Genomic DNA, 18,327 nt, shown 5'->3' with positions numbered 1-18,327 from the left:
TCAGTCAAATGCAATATTTTTCTCCCAAATCCATGCATCACAGCCTTCTTCAATTTTTCTGAAGTCTGTACCTCTTTGTCCCATCATTGCTCCTTAAACATGTGGGCAGAAATAACTCATCAATTTCTCTAGCAATGTGTCAATAGAAAAGGTAAACTATGTGCCCATCTGTGTGAAGTCCAATCATGCTTGCAAAGTGGCATTGCGAAAGAGAAAAATAATTGCTTCCCCATCTCTCTGTGCCGGCCCATCTGAGATGCACCTCCTCAGCCCCTTCAGCCTCATCACCAGAACCAGCCTCATGTCCTCATCCACCAGCCCTTCCCCATGAAAAAACAGATTCATGTCCATGTCCGACAAGGTGACAATATTCAACCTCCTCCACCTAACTCAGCTAAGTGTAATCAACCTATGTCTGCAAGCACACTGCTTGCCACCTTTGCTGTTGCATGTGGCACATAGTAGCTCCTAGAAGCAGGCCATGAAGGGTAGTTGCGATTTTCTGCCTCTTCGGTGCCACCTGCTTCTAGGTGCATGTGTTATTTGTGAAATAGCTTTTGCCTTTGCAGGGACTTTTAAAAGTACGAAATAAAGGTATTTTCAAAGCCACCATTGAGGGGTGAGCGGTTGGTTTGTAATGGTTTCTATTATTCTTTTCTTGTGGGGTAGGGGATTAAATACCCATTTTGAAACTAGAGGTACCAGTCTGAAGCCTGGACTTCCATGAAAGCATAATGTTGTGCGTTACACCTCTCCTTATAACAACTCAGAACCTATGCAACACAAGATGTCAAAAAAAAAAGACTTAACAACTCTCCTGGAAAGGGATAGAGTACAATCCTCAAAAAGGAGAAAGGAAGTGGATAGACCTTTTCAGTAATTGCATGATCAATGGTACTTAGTACCTGATATAGACATATACTGATTCCAGTAATTGGTAAAACTATATTTAACACCCAGCAATGTTTTATACAATAAATAATAAACTGTAATTGTATCTCTATTGAAGAAAAATTTGGCAACTCCTTAAGTTGAAATATTTTCGGTAAACAAAGACTGGACTTACACTGAATAAGAGCCTCCTGCAATAGCTTGAAGTATTCTTGGCATTGGAGGCATGTCAAGTTCTATTAAACCCTCAAGAATTTTAACCACTTCCCCATCATTGGTCGATCAACCTCTTTGTCTTGAATGCACCAACATGCAACCTTAAAAGCTCTTTCAGCTTCCTTTAGATTGACATCACCATGTAACTTGTGATCCACCATGCTTGCGACATCTCCCACAAGAAGCTTATGTGCGACTTGCACAGGGAAATAAGTAAAATCATCACCAGTACCAGTATGTTCTCCATTTGAGTTCCTCCTCCCTGAAATAATTTCGAACAAAAGCATTCCATAGCTGTAAACATCTACTTTTGGTGTGATGGCCACTCCACTGATCCATTCAGGTGCAAGATATCACGATTCATCGAGAAGTATGTTTTCAGGTTTAACATCACAGTGTATAATGCAGTCTTGACAGCTCTCATGCAAATAAGCTAGTCCTCTAGCAACTCCCAGTGCTATTTGGTACCTAGTATCCCAATTCAAGATATTAGCATTGCTTGGGAATAGGTGTTTGTCAAGGGAATGATTTGGCATATATTCATAGACAATATATCTGTTATTACCGCTGCAGCAGAAGCCAATTAGCTTAATTAAATTTCTATGTTGGATAAGTCCAAGTGAGATAACTTCAGCTCTGAATTGTTTCTCTCCTTGGTGCACTCTATCAAGCCTTTTCACTGCTATGGTTGAATCGCTTAGATAGCCCTTGAATACGGAACCGAAGCCGCCTTCTCCCAGCTTTTCTGAGAAGCTCTTAGTTGCACGCTGCAAATCAGTATGTGTAAATGGAATAATTCCATTGCCACCTTGAGCATTGTTCAATGTGAAGCTGTACCTCTTCTTGTTCCACCAAATCATTAATACAAGTGCTAGTGAAAACATGATGACAGAGCTTACACCAAGGCTAATGGCAATTGTCTTTCCTCTTACGTGTTTTTTCCGACTTTGCTCCTCTTTTGCAGCAAGGCGAATGTACAGAGTTCCTCCATTAATGTTAGTTGTGTCATCACACTGTTGCTGTTTTACATTGAGTAATTCATTGTGCCAGACATAGCAGCCACCATTGCCATAAGAATATGCAGTGCAAGAGCAATTACTTAAGCAAACTGTTTCACATTTACCTGCACTGGTAGCAGCTTCTATGTTGTAGGCATTATGAGGTAACCTGACGCACTGTATAGAATAGAACTTGTCAATTGAACTACCTGTCCTTTTGGTGTTCACACAATTTAACGGAGTATTTCTGATGCATCCATCTGTTTGGTCGCCTAAGTCCCAGTTCTTTGGTGATCTTATGAAGAAACCCTTCATGCAGTTGCAGTGCGGCAGTTCATTATCATTGCAAATTGTGAAAGGTCCACATCCGGCATAGACATCACACCGTGCTCTAGGTTGAGCGTAGTTCATTAACCAATCCTGTGAGCTCTCAAGCCAAATGAATGCTTTTACTTGACCTGAGACATCCATTACATGACGGGCAAGTGTTGTTTCATCTAATGAATTATATGTGAAGTACTTCTCTTTGTCATTATTGACAAATGTGAAATTGAAAAGTATGTTCCCTCCCATCTCTGGCACCAAGGAAAAGTATTCACCGTTCCATATCCCGCTGAACCAATATGGTATGGAGGAGTTCAACAGTGTAATGATGTACTGATTAGGGCCACCTGGATCTAACTCCTCAGAGTATCTTCCAGGAGCTAGGTCGATCAAATTCTTCCTTGAAACAATACGGCGGTTCAACCCAGTGGCCTTGTCCCAACCAAGTTTTGCACCAGGGAGGAAGGTATCTGTGGGGTAGTCAAAGCTCTGCCACAACACATCGGATGAGTTCTGTAGAACGAGGTTTCCACTATTCAGCAGTATAGCTACTGTGTTGTTGGTTATGGTTTTTGCTTGTGTGGACCAGGCTGTGGAGTTGGTGGCTTGATTCAAGATTACAAGGTTGCCATTAATAGAGATTGTAAGCTCAGATGAGGTGTGATCCGTGATTGGGTTGTCACCATTCGCAACCCATACTGGAGTTAATTTTGGAACTCTGTTGAACCAAATTCCTAGGTACCAGTTCAGGGTGTTTTGGGAGGACTTACTGCCTGTCTGGAAGAATCCGAGTGCAAACTTGCCATTGCTGGAGATGGGCTTTTCGCCGCCGACAAGTGCTTGACCAGGTGCGATGGTGTCCATGGCAGAACAACATGATAGGATGTATAGGGACGCGAGAAATCTGCATAGGGTTAGGAAGTGTGGCATGCTGAATGACCACGAAATTGAACATAGGAAGGGTGTGAAGGTATGGATGCTAAACAGTAGCTGGAAATGAGGTCGAGGTGTCTTTCGAAAAAAAAAAGAAATGAGGTTGAGGTGTACATATAGAGATCATGCTGAAGCCAAGCACTCCCCTGGTTAGTGTCTGGGAAGACAGTCTTAGGGTGTGTTTAGTTGGTGAAAAGTTTAGATTTTGGTACTGTAGCACATTTTGTTATTACTTAACAAATAATGTCCAATTATAGACTAATTAGATTTAAAAGATTCATCTCGTGGTGTAACATCCCAAAAATTTACCAAATCAAATCACACGCTAAAAAAAAATTTCAAAATTTTATTCGTCGTTGAGCTCAATCCTTTCTATCCAACCCCTATTTCCCCGAAACCTTTTCCTGACCCGACACCCGAATCCGACCGCTGTCCCGTCTCTCTTTTTCTCCTCGCTCCGCGTGCGTCGTCCGACCGGACGTCGCGGCGCGCGTGGCCGACCAGGCCGCAGTGGCAGCCGCGAATATCGCCGGCGCTCTCTCTCTCCCTTTCCCCTTTTTCTTTTTCTTTTTCTCCATTTCTTCTTTTTTCCTTTTTCTTTTCCCATTTTCCTTCTCCTCTCTCCTTCCTTCTCCTCTGCTCCCTGCCCACGCACGCCCGGCCCCGGCTCCCTGTCCACGCCGCGCGCGCCCCGCCCCCACGCGCTCCACGTGCCCGGAAAGCTCGCCGCGCCGCTCGCCTCTGCACAGCCCCGCCTCCTCGCTACCTGACCCGTCCCGTCGACCTGCGCTCGCCGCGCCGCCCGTCGACCAGCACAGCGCCACCGCCTCGCCGCTCGAGCCCGCACTGCTCGAACAGAGCTCGCACAGAGCCGAGCTGTGCAGCACGACCACGCCACCGCCTGCCAGGCCACCTCGGCACGCTCACCGCGTCAGCGCTGCACCACCCCGGCGACGTGACCGCTCCGGCAGCACCCGCCCCCACACCATTAACGCCGCCCTCGGAGCTTGCCCCGCCGGCTGCCGCGTGCCCCGCTCTCTCCACCGCCTTCCAGAGCCTATAAATAGGCCCTCATGCAGCTCCTCGCCACCATCGAGCTCGCCGAGCTGTCCAGTCACGCCGCTCATCCTCTGCCTCGCTCTAATTCCGCCTTCCTCTGTTCTTGGCCAAAGAACAGACAACCTATCGATCTCCTCGCTCAGGCCATTTTGGTTCAATTGGCTCGACGGTGAGCACCCCCACACCCTCCTCTACCTTCCCCAACCAGCGCCCTCCACCCTCCCTACCTGAGCCGAGCTCTCCAGGAGCTCCCGGAGCCGCAACAATGGCCGCCCGTGGCCGACCACCTTCCACCCCCTCTCCCATGCCCGAAGTCACCAGAACGGAACCCCCTCGTCCTCCTCTCTCCCCCATACCCTTAGATTCATGAACGGAGGCCGGGAGCGCCGTTCCCGCGAAGCTCTGGCGAGCCACCACCGTGAGTGCTGGCGCCGCCGCCACGAGGAATGTCGTCGTCCCCTGTCACCCCCTCGTGAGGGGCCTCCTATACATCTTGTGGAAGATGGTTAGATTGTCTATCTATAATCCAGTTAAGGCCCATCGTGTACACTAGCAGGTCCAGGACGGCCCACAAACATTAAGCAGCCATAGTTTTCGTTTCTTTTTTATTTTTTTCTGCCAGCGGGTTTAGGTCTGCTGAGAGTCGATGCTGGTGGGCCAATGCAAGCACAGCAGGAAGGAGCAGCCGAGCGCAATATAGCAGGAAGCATCTTTTTTCATTTGTTCCTTTTCTTGCTCCGGTTGTACGTTAAAGCTAGCGACCCTCAATTTTCCTTTTCCACCAGAAGAAAAGATAAGTAAATGTTGAGCTAGTATATATTATTTCAACATTACTTTAGATCTTGTTCAATATTTTAGAGAAACTTGTTCAACATTTTATGTAGTAATGTTGAAATAGTATATCTGGAAATGTTGAAATGGTATATCTAAAATGTTGAAATAAAAAAATAGAAAATATATTGCAATGTCGGATCTCAATTTGTTAGAAAAATCCTAATAAAGATGATGGTTGAATCAGAATTGAAAACAAATGAGTCGTTAGAGAGATAAAGAAGTTCAAAATTCAATTTGGAAAACAAATTCGTGTAAGCTAATAAAGTTCATGTCCCATCTGTCCACGCCCGCTCCGCTCCGCTCCCAGGCCTAGCAGTTGGTGGTCCTCCGCACGGCAGCACCTGCTTTTTTTTAAGGTTAACGGCAGCACCTGCTGTTCCGTCCAGGCCGCGTCATGCTAGTTTGCCCCACGCATCCAGTCCGTTAGCTTAGCTACGTGCACGCATCTCAAAGTGGAAGGTGTTGAAAAAACTTTCTTTCGGAAGATATATATAGGAATAGCGCTCGTGAGCGCATAAAAGCTCATGGGCCTTGTGGCCCACACGTAACCAGCCCTAAACCAGCAGGCCACTCGAGCTATCAAGGCCCAAAACGATCCCACCAGTCCAAAAACTAAAGCCCAGCTCGAAATACCCTCATTCCTTTTCCATTTACGACATATAAAACAGCACCCGATCTTGAAATTAACATAACATCATCATCCGAACTCCGATTCACATGATTCTTGTTTCCAAATTTTTCTAAAATCATGTACTATCTATTTCTTCAATTTTCATCTCCATTTAAGCTCATTTTATTTTATATTTATGTTTGCTTATGTTGTTCGTCGGTTGTGCTGTTTCCGCCGCGTATGACGAAGTAGAACCGATTCCAGAGGAGAAACCAGATGAGCCGGGAGATCAGAAAACCGCCGCCGCCGACGCGTACGAAAGCGAAGGCAAGTCTCATCGATCTCTTGCGTTGACTATGATTGATCCCAAGTAAAGTTAAATATAAAATTAGCTAGACTTAGGGATTGCATGAGACGATACACTGAGGGATTGAGAGAAACCATTGACTGAAGCCATGTTGCATATCGATTTACTGTCAAACTGACATATTATCAGACTTTGTTAATTGATGAAACTAGAATGGGAATGAGACCAGGGCAGTATGGAATGTGTTGGAGCATGCGCTACCGTGGTGGTAGACTTGCGACCGAGCTTTGTTGTGGTGACACCTCGGGTTTGGTTGGTTATGGTTGTTGACTGCCCTGATGAACCTTAAGAACCGTGTGTTGTGGTGCCATCTCACCTAACCTACTTTCTGTACGACCACATGAGTTTGTATGGGCAAACCTTAGTATAATCCCACTGGCTAACCTGGTAGTCGTCCGGGGTGGATATATTTTGGGGTGATACCTGGATTGGTCAAGACCCCGGGGGTTTGTGGGCGACTAGTCGGGGTTTGAGCCACGACTGGGTGTCGGCTATGACGGAGCCGTCTCTGGACGGTGAAGTGCGTGTGGGTAAAGCGTACAACCTCTGCAGAGTGTACAATCCATTCGAATGGTCCGTGTCCTCGGTTTGGACAGGTTACGGTGTGGACATCTCAACTAGTTGAGCCACCTAGCCCCTGAGATGGATGACTGTTTGGGTTACCTTTAATACTATATTTGTTATTTATACTGGTTGAGTAATGGACCTTTGCGTATTAATCTGTAACTCCCTCCCCGTAAGGGTGAGGTGGGACTTGCTGAGTACTTTCGTACTCAACCCTTGTTGATTATTTTTTTTCAGAGGATCCTGACTTTGTGCCTGAAGATTACGAGTAGATCGTGTCCGCACCCAAGCTGATCGAGTGGAGCCGTGATGGACGAAGAGCTAGTCTTGCATGTCGTTATGCTACTCGTTATCCTGTGGTTATTTGCGGTAGCTATGTGTTGTCACTTTACTCCTCGTGTACGGGTTGAATAAAGCTCTGTATGACTTTGGACTCCACTTGATGTAACATATATTGTACCGGAGACTTGCTTCGGTTATTAATATATGGTTTAGCCTCGATCTTTGGGGTCGGGGCGCTTCAGGTGGTATCAGAGCCATGCTTGGCTGTAGGACACGAACCGGTAGTTAAAGATGACCGTAGGAGCCCTAGGATGGTCAATCATTGAAAATCTACTACTTAAACTTTATCGTGCTAATCAGTTAGAAATTTTTTAAAAACTAAACAGGGTAGTCAAACGGTCAGAGTCATTAATAAAAAGAATATAAAAGGTAAAGAGGAGAAGGCATAACCAGAAGAATTGTGAGAAATAAGTCAATTTATCAAGTTGAGGCATTTCGATTTTGATTTCAAATAAAACCCTCAAGACAGAAAAGACTCCCTCCCTATATTATTATATCATAGATTTCCTTCTAATAAATAGAAATAGGAAAAAAAAGACTCCCTTTTCTTCCTATTGATCGAGACGTTGGCGTGCTCCCCTTGAAGTCCACACGTCAGCGTAGTCAGACGGTCAGAGTCAGCACATGGGACCTTCCGCCTTCCGGTTCGGATAAGATGCAGTGGAAGAAGACTGACCAACGGGATTGGAACGGCAGGGCCTGGGCGGCTCGCAGTCCGCAGATTGTCAACAACTGCTGCTAGTCATGTTCCGATGCATGACAGGACTCTTTTTAAGGTGAAAATGGAGAAGTTGCGTGGAAGCGATTTTTTTTATTTCTCTCTCCATTTTTATGCGTGGATCAAAATGGTCTGATCAATACAATTATTGTTAGGACCCATTAGCACAGTCTTTAGAAGCTTCGTATAATGAAGATCTTTTTGTTGGAAAAAATCCCCAAGGTTGTGATATGCATGAATAGATCAACTCGCATGGCATCCATTGTTTTGTCAGATCATTTGCCGTTCATTTTTTTCCTCAAATATACAGGAGAGCTGCCTATCTTTATATTAAGAAAGAAAAAGAATGATCCAATTACAAAGAACCACACCTCACCATAGACCAGAGTGAAGGTTATAGAGATCTTATAAGAGATATCATTACAGATCTTCTGTTCATTTCACCAGTGTTGTTACAAATTTGACATTAGGAGTAGTATATCCTAGGATATACTATTGTGGGACCTGAACGGACAACCAGAGGGGGGTGGATGGGGGCTTTCAAAAATTCTCCAAAAAGCTGACTCCAATTCACTTCTCAAAAGCTCTCTCTTCTAATCATCAAGATGATACAAGTCAACTGGTGACACGCTCATCCTAGAATTGATTAGGAAACCTTGAGTCAAAGTGGAAAGCAGAAGCGGTGTGGAAAACACGGTAAAAAAAGCTTGCACTAAAGGAGAAACAAGACTACAATGAAGCACCCTAACTTAGCATGCATAGGTTAACTCAAATTAGCGGGAAAAAACTAATTAAAACTAGTTAAGTAAGCATGCAAAGATTTAAAAGCTATTAGCAAGATTAATCACTAATTTAGGAAGAACCGGCTACAACATCACAACAGGGAATAAAATCACCATGCCACGCCACCACTACCCAAGAAGAAGCCGACATGCAGTCCACCTCACGAGCGCCGTCGTCCCCGGCGATGTCCTGCACCGACCAGCCGCAGCCATGCAGAGCTGGCCGCCGCAGTCCGCTGCAAGCCAAGTGGCCACCACGACTCCTTCACCATGCCGTCGTCGTCTTCATATCACGCAGACACGATCGCAGATCTCCCAACTCCGGCCGTACGTTAGCAAAAGTCAGCAAAGGAGCCCACCGCATCGCACAGAAAGAGCCACCGCCATGCAGGACCCCTCGCCGAAGTACCGCTGCAGCACCATGCACCCCAAACGCCGAAAAAATATGCCGGGTCATGGAACTCCGAGACAACTCCCCACCTATGTTGGATTGGGACATTGACCCAGGGCTCAACTCAACGTGTGGGGGCCTCGCCGCATCCACCACCGCACAACACTCCTCGGACACCACCTTAAAGCCCACGGGGTCTCGCCACCACCGCCGTTGGACTCTCCAAGGATCCGAGTTTGCTTCGTCGTCGAGGGTGACATAGTACCACTGAGCCAATCCAAAACTTCACCTTCATCGTGCCGCTACCGGAATCTCCGTTGCACCGCCTGCGCGGATAGAAAGCCTCCAAAGACATGGCTTATCCCCGCTACCCAGGTTGGATTGGGACATCAACCCAAGCCTCAACTCGCTATGTCTGGTCGGATTGGGCCGTCAACCAGAGCCTCTACACACCCTGCCCGGTCAGATTGGGTCCTCGACGCGAGCCGCATCGGTGAAAGCAACAACATTATTTGTAGAAGGAAAAAAGGAAGAGGAAGAGAAGAAGTAGCACACCCTGTCAATGGTCATCGCCGCCATCCGGATTAGCCTAGCGTCGCCTTCAAGAAGGTTGCGTCACTGAAAACGCCGCCAACGCCAGCCCAAGATGGCTTAGGTTTTCACCCGCAACATCCGGCATAGAGAGGCTGAGAGGTGCAAAAGGACGCCTCCAAGGAAGGAGCGGCGTCCGCAGACGTCGCCATCCAAGCTTTCGCCAACATCCAAGCCAATCCCCAAGGAGGCGCACACTGCATGCTGGCCGCGACGCCGTCGAGCCGAGCGCTGCATGCTGGCTGCGACGCTACCGAGCCGTGCCCCGCCGTGCCCCGGTCGTGTCGTTGTCGTGCCGCGCGCGCGAGTTGGCCGCGGGAGCCACGAAGCCGCCGCAGCCGCCGTGCCCCGACGAGCGAAGGCCCGAGCCTCGCCGAGCCGGCTGCGACCATGCCCCGGTGCGCGCAGCCCCAGCCGCCGTCGAGCCCCTTTGCTGCCGTAGAGCCTCGTCATGCGGAGGCCCCAGGGGAGCAGATCAGGCGGCCGTGAGGGCGGATCCGGGCACAAATGGTGTGGATCCGGCCGCGGACCACCGGCAGGCGCCTCCGCCGCCATGGACGAGACCACCAGTTAGGAGTGTGCGAGCAGGAGGAAGGAGGAGGAGGGAGGGGCTTCGCCCCCACCTTCCTTGCAGCCGCGCGGACTTCCGGCGACGGCGAGGGGTGGGGAGCGGCGCTGGGAGGGTGGCGCCGTCGGGCGTAGGGGCTCTGCCCGAGCCACCCCGAGAAGGAGCGACGCGGGCGTGTTTCCTGGTAGTACGTAGCGAAATGCATCCTCACATTTATTTATTCCCTGTTTGAATTGCACAACCATGTTGACATTCCAATCCAACCGGTTGTTTGAGTCGAGTTCAAGAGTTGTGTGGTTGCGTTGACTGGTGTTGTTGTTTGTTGTGGTGCTCAGTCTAGACGCTATTTCTTTCTTTTCAATATAATCGGCAGCTCTCCTACTTGGTTTGTTTCAAAAAAAAAATGTGAGGAAGAAGTGAACAAGCAAACTGGGCCTTCTATTTCCAAACGTGCTGGGCTGACCACGTGATGCCCGTCGGCCAGCTTCTGGCCACCTGCCGGCCTGGCTTGCTAGTCGGAGCAGGTTGGGCTGCAAGCCTGGCGCTTGCCCCTTGCACCGGCCTGCAAGCCTGCCCCTTGCCCCCTGCCCACGTGGGCTGCTAGGGCTGGCGCCTGATCTGCTGGAGGCTGGAGCGCTGGCTCCTGGGCCCTGGGCCGCCTGCCCCGCTTGCTGCCAGGAGTTCTATATACCTTCCGAAAAAAAATTTCTTCCTCATCTTCCGGTGTTTGAGATTCGTGCAAACTATTTTATTCATTGGATCTTCTCAACCCTAACCGTGCCCCCTTCCTCGTCACGCGCGGTCGCCGCCGCCGAGGCCGCACGTCCGCCTGCCCGCCTGCGATGCGAGCTGCTGCTCGCTGTCCCCGCGCTCTGCTTATGCTCGCCACCGCTGGCTGCAGCGCGGCCGCGGCTGCTGGCTGCGGCGCGCTACTGCGTGGCCCCGGCTGCGGGCTGCTGCTGGGTGCTGCTGCTTGCTGCCGCGTGGGGCTGCTGCAAACTGCTGCTGCGGGCTGCGGCGTGCTACTGCGGGCGCGTGACACGGCGCCACCGCCGTTGCAGGAGAAACGCCTCGCTGGAAGAAATCTTCAACATTTTCATTTAGTATTTTCAAAATTTTATGTTTTAATTTCAACATTTTATTTTTATAGTTTCAACATTTTGAAAGACAAATATTGAACATATTTAATAAAATATTGAGTTAATTTTATCAAAATATTGAACACATTTGCAGCAAATAATTAGGCCAAAATAGATTTTAAAAATGAATGACTTATCTATCTTCCAGAAGTTAGATAAAAACCCCTGCCTGCAGCTGTGCTCCCTTGCGCGCGCGAGCAAGGCGCCTGGCTAGGCTAGCAACGCCGCCACCGCTTTCCGCTGCGCCAGCTGCTCTCGGCCGCGGCGCCCTGGATTGCAGCTTGCCCCCGTAGCTTCAAGCCGAGCCCAAACACAAGCACGGGAAGAAACTCTCCAAAACAGAAGAAGGGTTTCAAACTTTAAAACTCAAATTACTCACTAAAATTGTCATGAATCGAGATGAAATTCAAGCTATAGAATCACAACGACAAGGAATTATAGATCCATGAAGAATTTCGCAAAACAACAGAGTAAAACTTGCGGAACGAAAATCGCATAGAAATCCTCCAACATACCCTAATTCTTTTCTCTGCAGCCCAAGGTGATTTCTTTTTCTTTGATTTTTCTGTTTCTCTCATCCATTTAATTTGAGTCCTTAATTGATTAGCTTCTATTAGTTTTAGTACCTGTTAACCTACATGCTTAGTCAAGTCCATGCTTTAGGTAATCTTTGCACTTTATTCTTGGTTTCTTAGCTAGTTTTAGCTAGTTTTAGTTAGCCTTTATTCTTGGTTTCTTAGCTAACACTTGCATACTTAATTAAAAGAAAAAAGGAGTTTAGTTTGTGTTTGTTCTATTGTGTTTGGAAGTCCTTTTGATAGTGGATTTTCTTCGGCTTCCGCTTTGTGTCAAGGATTCCTAATCGTTCCTAGGATGAGTGTGTCACCAGTTGATGCGTGTCATCTTGGCGATTAGAAGAGAGGATTTTTGGCAGTGGAGTCAGCTTTTCCGTTGTGTTGCTCTCTCATTCACCCCCTCTGGTCGCCTTTTCCAGTCCCACAACCCCGGAGACCAGCAACACTAAAGCTTGATTATATTTTGTGGCAAAGAATGTGGTGGAAGGAGCCAAGCGCTTTAGTTATGTTGGAATCCATTATTAGTTGCCAGAAGATAACAAGGGATCCTTCATGGTCCAATTGTGTGACTGCCACGGCACGGAGATGACCCGATATTTTTATTACTGACAGATGACAGTACGTCCTGATAGTGAATTAGTGATCATACATCTCGGATACATACTGAAAGTGGGCAAGTCCCATGTCTGAATGCATGATGATTATATGACTGCTAGTACTGACTAGCTTGACGGTGATATTAGATCTCTAGAGATCAACTGGCATGACATCCAAGCCACGGTCGCATTCTGTTCTAACTCTTTGGCAACCCAAAGGACTCAGTTATTGACCAACGTATCAACTTCTGGAAATTGCCGAGTTGAATGACGACATCAGTACACTGACCATGTAGCAGCGGCAAGGCAATGCAACCACCCAACGGCAGCTTAAAGAATCCGAAGACGAGAGTGATTTATCGACGCTTGTGGTGTTGTGGATATTATATCTAGTCTGCTAAATGTCTATGAGAAATGGCGCTCTCATAGATGACAGCAGCGGGGGGATGACTTCTGAATATCGTCTGCAAGCACGCACCCGCTTGGGAACCAAAAACTAGTTTGAGATGTCTCCGGCTGATTTCTGAAACGAGCTCTCCCATCATCAGTATTCAGTATTCACCATGCCACATTATTGTCAGCAGCAGTTAGAATGCATCGACTATTTAGCCTTGGCCTTTAGATACTTTCACATGTAGGCTGCTTATTATGGGTTGTCACTGAACATTATTGTTCCAGTGTATCAGCATCCCTGTAAAGTTGTATCACCTCCTTAAGGTTCATAAATTAGAATGGGTTCAATGTAAACCATCTTTAGAGACAAATTTAGCTTGTTGTGAGTAGAGAACATAGCAGAGGTTATGCTAATTTCACCAGTTGGCTAATGCCTAGCTAGTACGATTCTCTGGACACACATAGAGATCTTACATGGTAGAATCAGCTAAATTATCTTTCAACAGGATCTCCACAGCATGGGTACAATACAAAGAGCTCTTACATATCGAACTTGTAAAGTTGAACAACACAATCACATTGAAGGTGAGCCACCAGTGATAGCATGGAGTAACCTTGGCACCGGAGGCATAGCAGGCTCAGACAAACCCTCGAGAAACTTTACTACCTCAACCATTGTAGGGCGATCAAATTCATTGTCCTGAATGCACCAACATGCAACTTTGCAGACCCTTTCAACATGATCTAGGTTGACATCACCAAGCACGTTTGCATCTACAAGGCTTCCAATGCCCCCGTTGATAAGCTTGTCCATGACTTGCACAGGAAAATAGCTAGCATGTTCATCATCAGTAAAAGATTCTTTACTCGAGTTCCTCCTTCCTGATATGATCTCCAGCAAAACCATCCCATAGCTGTAAACATCAACTTTCGATGTAATAGCTGTTCCACTAATCCATTCAGGAGCAAGATATCCAATAGTTCCTCACATAGTAGTCACAACACGGCTAAAATCCCTCCCTAGAAACTTTGCCATCCCAAAATCGGCTATTTTTGGAGTGAAAGATGCATCAAGAAGTATGTTTTGTGGTTTGATATCACAGTGTATTATGCAGTCTCGACAGCTATGATGCAAGTACGCTAGACCTCTGGCAACACCAAGAGCTATCTGATATCTGATGTTCCAATCCAAAACGACACCATGGCTCTGGAATAAGTGGGCATCAAGGGAACGGTTTGGCATGTATTCATACACAAGTGGCCTCCTATCACCTTCACTACAAAACCCAATAAGTTTAACCAAATTGACATGCTGGATGATGCCTATTGAACCCACCTTTTAGATTTAAAATTTGGCATCGAAGACAGCATGGTCATCAAACACCTTAAGCTTGCGGCCGGTGCACCATAAGGAGATAAAAAATAATCTATCTCTCTCTCCATGCTAGCTGCAGAATCTATTGTGGGACCTACTGCAGACTTATTTTGACCATAAACATTGTGACGGTGAAAACAACTAATGATCATATGTCTATGGCCCACTTTTAAGGTCGTGTTGAATATAACCATTGGCCTTGCCATACACTACCAGAAAATGGTTCATTCGTCCCGGTCGTTAGTACCGGTCATGCTTTAGTCCGGTACAAAAGTTGTATCAACGCCATTTTAGCACCGGGTCCAAATTTGAAAGCCCCTAAAACCATTTTAGTATCGGGTCAAGCCACTAGCCGGTACTAAGTGTCGCGTTTTAGTACCGGTACTAAATGGTCCTCTAGAGGTTATTTCAAAAGGAATGCATTTCTCATCTAGTCACAAGTGATGCATAGGTGGGATGGTAAGAAAGGCTAGCTCGCGGGAGGACGGAGGTCCGTGAGTTCGATTCCCACAGACCGCGCACGCGCGAAATTCGTGTGACTTGTTTTTGGGCATAAAACTGTTTAGTACTTAGCTGCTCATCAATTTTTTTCTTTCACAAAACCGTTTAGTACTGATCGGTGTTACTGACTGGTACTAAATGGTTCCTTTAATACCGAGCATTTTTGCCGGTACTAAATGGCACCGATCAAGCGGTAGTATCGGTTAACCACCCGGTACTAAAATAGAGTTGCTGACCGGTACTAATGCTAGATTTTCTAGCAATGATAATAACTACCAGACCACTTGACACGGAGCCGCTTGTCTCCTACTTTAACGTCCCCATCATGGTGTACCGGTGATAGGACTTTGGTGTACACCATGGGCAGCCACAATGTATGAAAATGTAACCTTAAGGTAATAATTGTATATGTAAAGTTAGCTATAAGCATTGTGAAAATTAGCTCTAGTTTGTGGTGCACCTCAAGCCTAAGATCAACCACAAGCAACAAATAAAGCATTTCTCTCTCTCTCTCTCTCCTCCCTCTGATGAGCTCGTCCTCTTGCACTTGAATCCTGGTCATACTATTGTGTGCATTGCGTTAACTATAGCCAACTATTCATGGATCCCACTCCTAATGTCACAATACATCAGAACCATTGTTGTTGCCCGTTACCACACCACTACATATAAATTTAAGTCTATTTATACATTTGTTTTAAGAATATGTCAATAAAAAAACATAAAAGGTCAATATGACATACATCACAACTTCAATAGATTCATGATGAAAATACTTCTATTTTGGCAAAGTTCGGCCACCCAACAAGTAGTCTAGCTTCTCCCTGGCCCAAAGCTCGGTTGGAACAAGGTCACCGGTTTGAACCGCCGTCTTGTTTCAAGGAAGAACCAGTAGACCAGGTTCCTAGATCGTACTCGTTGGAGCTGGAGCTCGGCCCCACAGGTGCTGCTCAGTTCATCCTTGTAGAGTTTAAAAAAAAGTTCAGCACCATCTTCACTAGCTTCAGTACACTACTTTGATGAAGCTAGTAAAGATGGTGCTGAACCTTTTTTTTAGGATGCCTGCTAAGCTAATAGCCCCTGATATTAACTTGCAGCAAAAGGGTGGACAACTAGGTTGCCAGATTGCATTTGCGGCCTTAAATTGAGCTAAGCTCAATTAGTTCAGAGAGCTCGGACTATCTCGGCCTAGCGAAAACGAAGATAGATATGACTTTCCATGGTTCAATTATGATGAAATTTTTATGGTGCTCTATCATTATATGATTGAGCTATAATAAAAATTTCATGCTCACTGGATCATGTATGCATGAGTTATAGATTTAGGAGTTTAATTTCAAGCTATATCAGACTCTTTAGTTGCTCAAGCACAGGGGCGAAGCTTCATGAGCTTTCCCTGGTGCACATGCACCATGGTGAAAAATATTTTTCCTGGTAGCTAATTGAATTTTACCATATAAATTATATTAGGTTTCGTGATTGTAATGGAGGGTGCACCAGGGTCAAAATCATCTTGGCTTCGCCACTGCTCAAGCATACATGATCAATGAACATGAATTTTTTCTACAGCTCAAGCATATAATGATTAGCCTATCATAAAAATTTCATCATAATTTTGAGCACAAAAATGTGGATATGAATTAATTATATAAAAGTATATATCTAAAAATAAAAAAACATTTTACTAAATTATGTTCACTGCATAGATCTACTCACGTGGAGTCTAGCAAAATAGAAATTTCTAGTTTTTTGTTTTTTTAGTTAATTACTATAATTTTTAAAAGGAAAAAGTCTATTTTTGGTCATCTAACTCTTGCCTCGGTTTGGTTTTTGCCATTGAACTTCAAAATCGGGTATCTTTGACCACTCAACTATGAAAACCGTTCACTTTTGACCATCAAACTATTTTGGTGGCCGGTTTCGATGACGTGGACGCCATGGGCAGTGGGGCCCACTTATCAGCCATCCACTCTCCTCTTTCTCTTTCTTTTCTCCTCCCTCTTTCTTCTCTCCTCTCCCCACCGCCGGTAGCTGCCAGAAGGTGCACATGCCTCCACCACGTAGGCCTCCCCGACGCCGATCACCCTCGCGCCTCCCCTACGCCGGCCGCTGCCGTCCTCCCTGCGCCGGCCGCTGCCCTCCCCCGCGTCTCCCCTACACCGGCCATTGCAGCACAAGCACAGGCGCCGCCACCGTCTTGGGCCCCCGGCACTAGGCGCTCACAGATCCGCATGCCGGCCCCTTCGTCAGCCTCACCCGCAACGGAGCTCGAGCTCGCCTGGGCTAGAGAGGGTGCGGCACGAGGCACGGCCGCCGGCACAGGCGAGGCACGGGGGTGTGGTAGAGGCCGGCACAGGTGCTGCCAGCTCAGGGGCACCGCCGCTCATTCACGAACCCGCTGTCGCCCGGAGTTGCTTGGAGGGAGGGAGAGAGCATAGCAGAGCAAGGCAGAGAACAGAGCAGAGCTGACAGCACAGCCGCTTAGGGCCGGAGCGGGCGGCAGGGCGTAGGGCCACAGAAGGCGCGGACGTCGCCACGGGAGGTGGCACAGAGGGCCCGCAGCAGAGGCCTCGTGCGTGGGGAGACAGCGCAGCGCGAGCGCGCACAGATGCAGCCCGCGGGGCAGCCGAAGGGGAGCAGCTGCGCCACTCGGAGACGACTCGGGGGGGCAGCATCGGGAGGCCAGCCGCAGCGGGGTGGTGCGGACGTCGGCGTGAAGCATCCCCACTTAAGTAGAGACTAAATGTGATACAAATATCAGTCCCAGGAGGCTGATACACATTTATTCAACAGATAGTTCAGTTACCGTACAACCTCCGCGGAGGCGGGCACTCGATACAAACGATAATAAGCAGTAAAAAGGCTATGGTGATACACCAAAGCACAACCCAGATGGGATCCAGCTCGGACTCAGAGTATCGCGCCAACGAAAGCATCCTGCAAAGGGCCAACACCACAGGCAAAGTTGGGTGCGGATGCAACCTCTACTCGACGTCTTCAACAACGAAGTTCGGATCTTCCTCGGAAGCAAAACCACAAATATATATCGGGTGAGTACAAAAGTACTTAACAAGTCCAACCCCGCCCTACGGAGGGGGTACTTATACATGCATAAGGGTAAATCAAGGAATAGGCTGAGGTTTTATTTTGCGTAAAGCCAATTTTTATACACATGCAGGGTTTGATTGGTAATTCTTTTATTTTTGCAAAACATTTTGTTACCATAAAGGTAATAGTCATGAAAGAGTGGGGGTTTTGATCCTACACAAAGGATCCAAATTTTAATTGCTACAGGACACCCCGTCCACAGCAGCAAACGGCACACTTGCCGGCATTTCCAAAATCCAACTCACGCTTTACTCACACAAATTCCCAATTCCCACAACTAGTCAAAGTGACCAAGTCATAACTCGTCCAAGACCGTGGACACGGCTATTCCAATAGATTTTAAACTCTGCAGAGGTGTACAACTTTACCCACAAGTAGGGTACCGCAACATGATCACCTTAGTGCCAGCGCGGATCCATCAAAGCCATTACCCACCATAGCTTCATCATGCT

The 18,327-nt window shown here is 47.1% G+C and overlaps 2 pseudogenes; both read right to left on the bottom strand.

Annotated features, from left to right (window-relative positions):
• Nucleotides 1-855: 855 nt before the first annotated feature.
• LOC120640963 lies at nt 856-3,642 on the bottom strand (annotated as a pseudogene).
• Nucleotides 3,643-13,465: 9,823 nt separating this feature from the next.
• On the bottom strand, nt 13,466-14,151 carry LOC120640117 (annotated as a pseudogene).
• Nucleotides 14,152-18,327: the final 4,176 nt, after the last annotated feature.

Source organism: Panicum virgatum, chromosome 7K (assembly GCF_016808335.1).
Source record: "Panicum virgatum strain AP13 chromosome 7K, P.virgatum_v5, whole genome shotgun sequence".
In the NCBI taxonomy this organism is placed as follows: domain Eukaryota; kingdom Viridiplantae; phylum Streptophyta; class Magnoliopsida; order Poales; family Poaceae; genus Panicum; species Panicum virgatum.
Note: the sequence above shows the minus strand (reverse complement) of the source record. Positions and strands in the feature narration are given on the sequence as shown.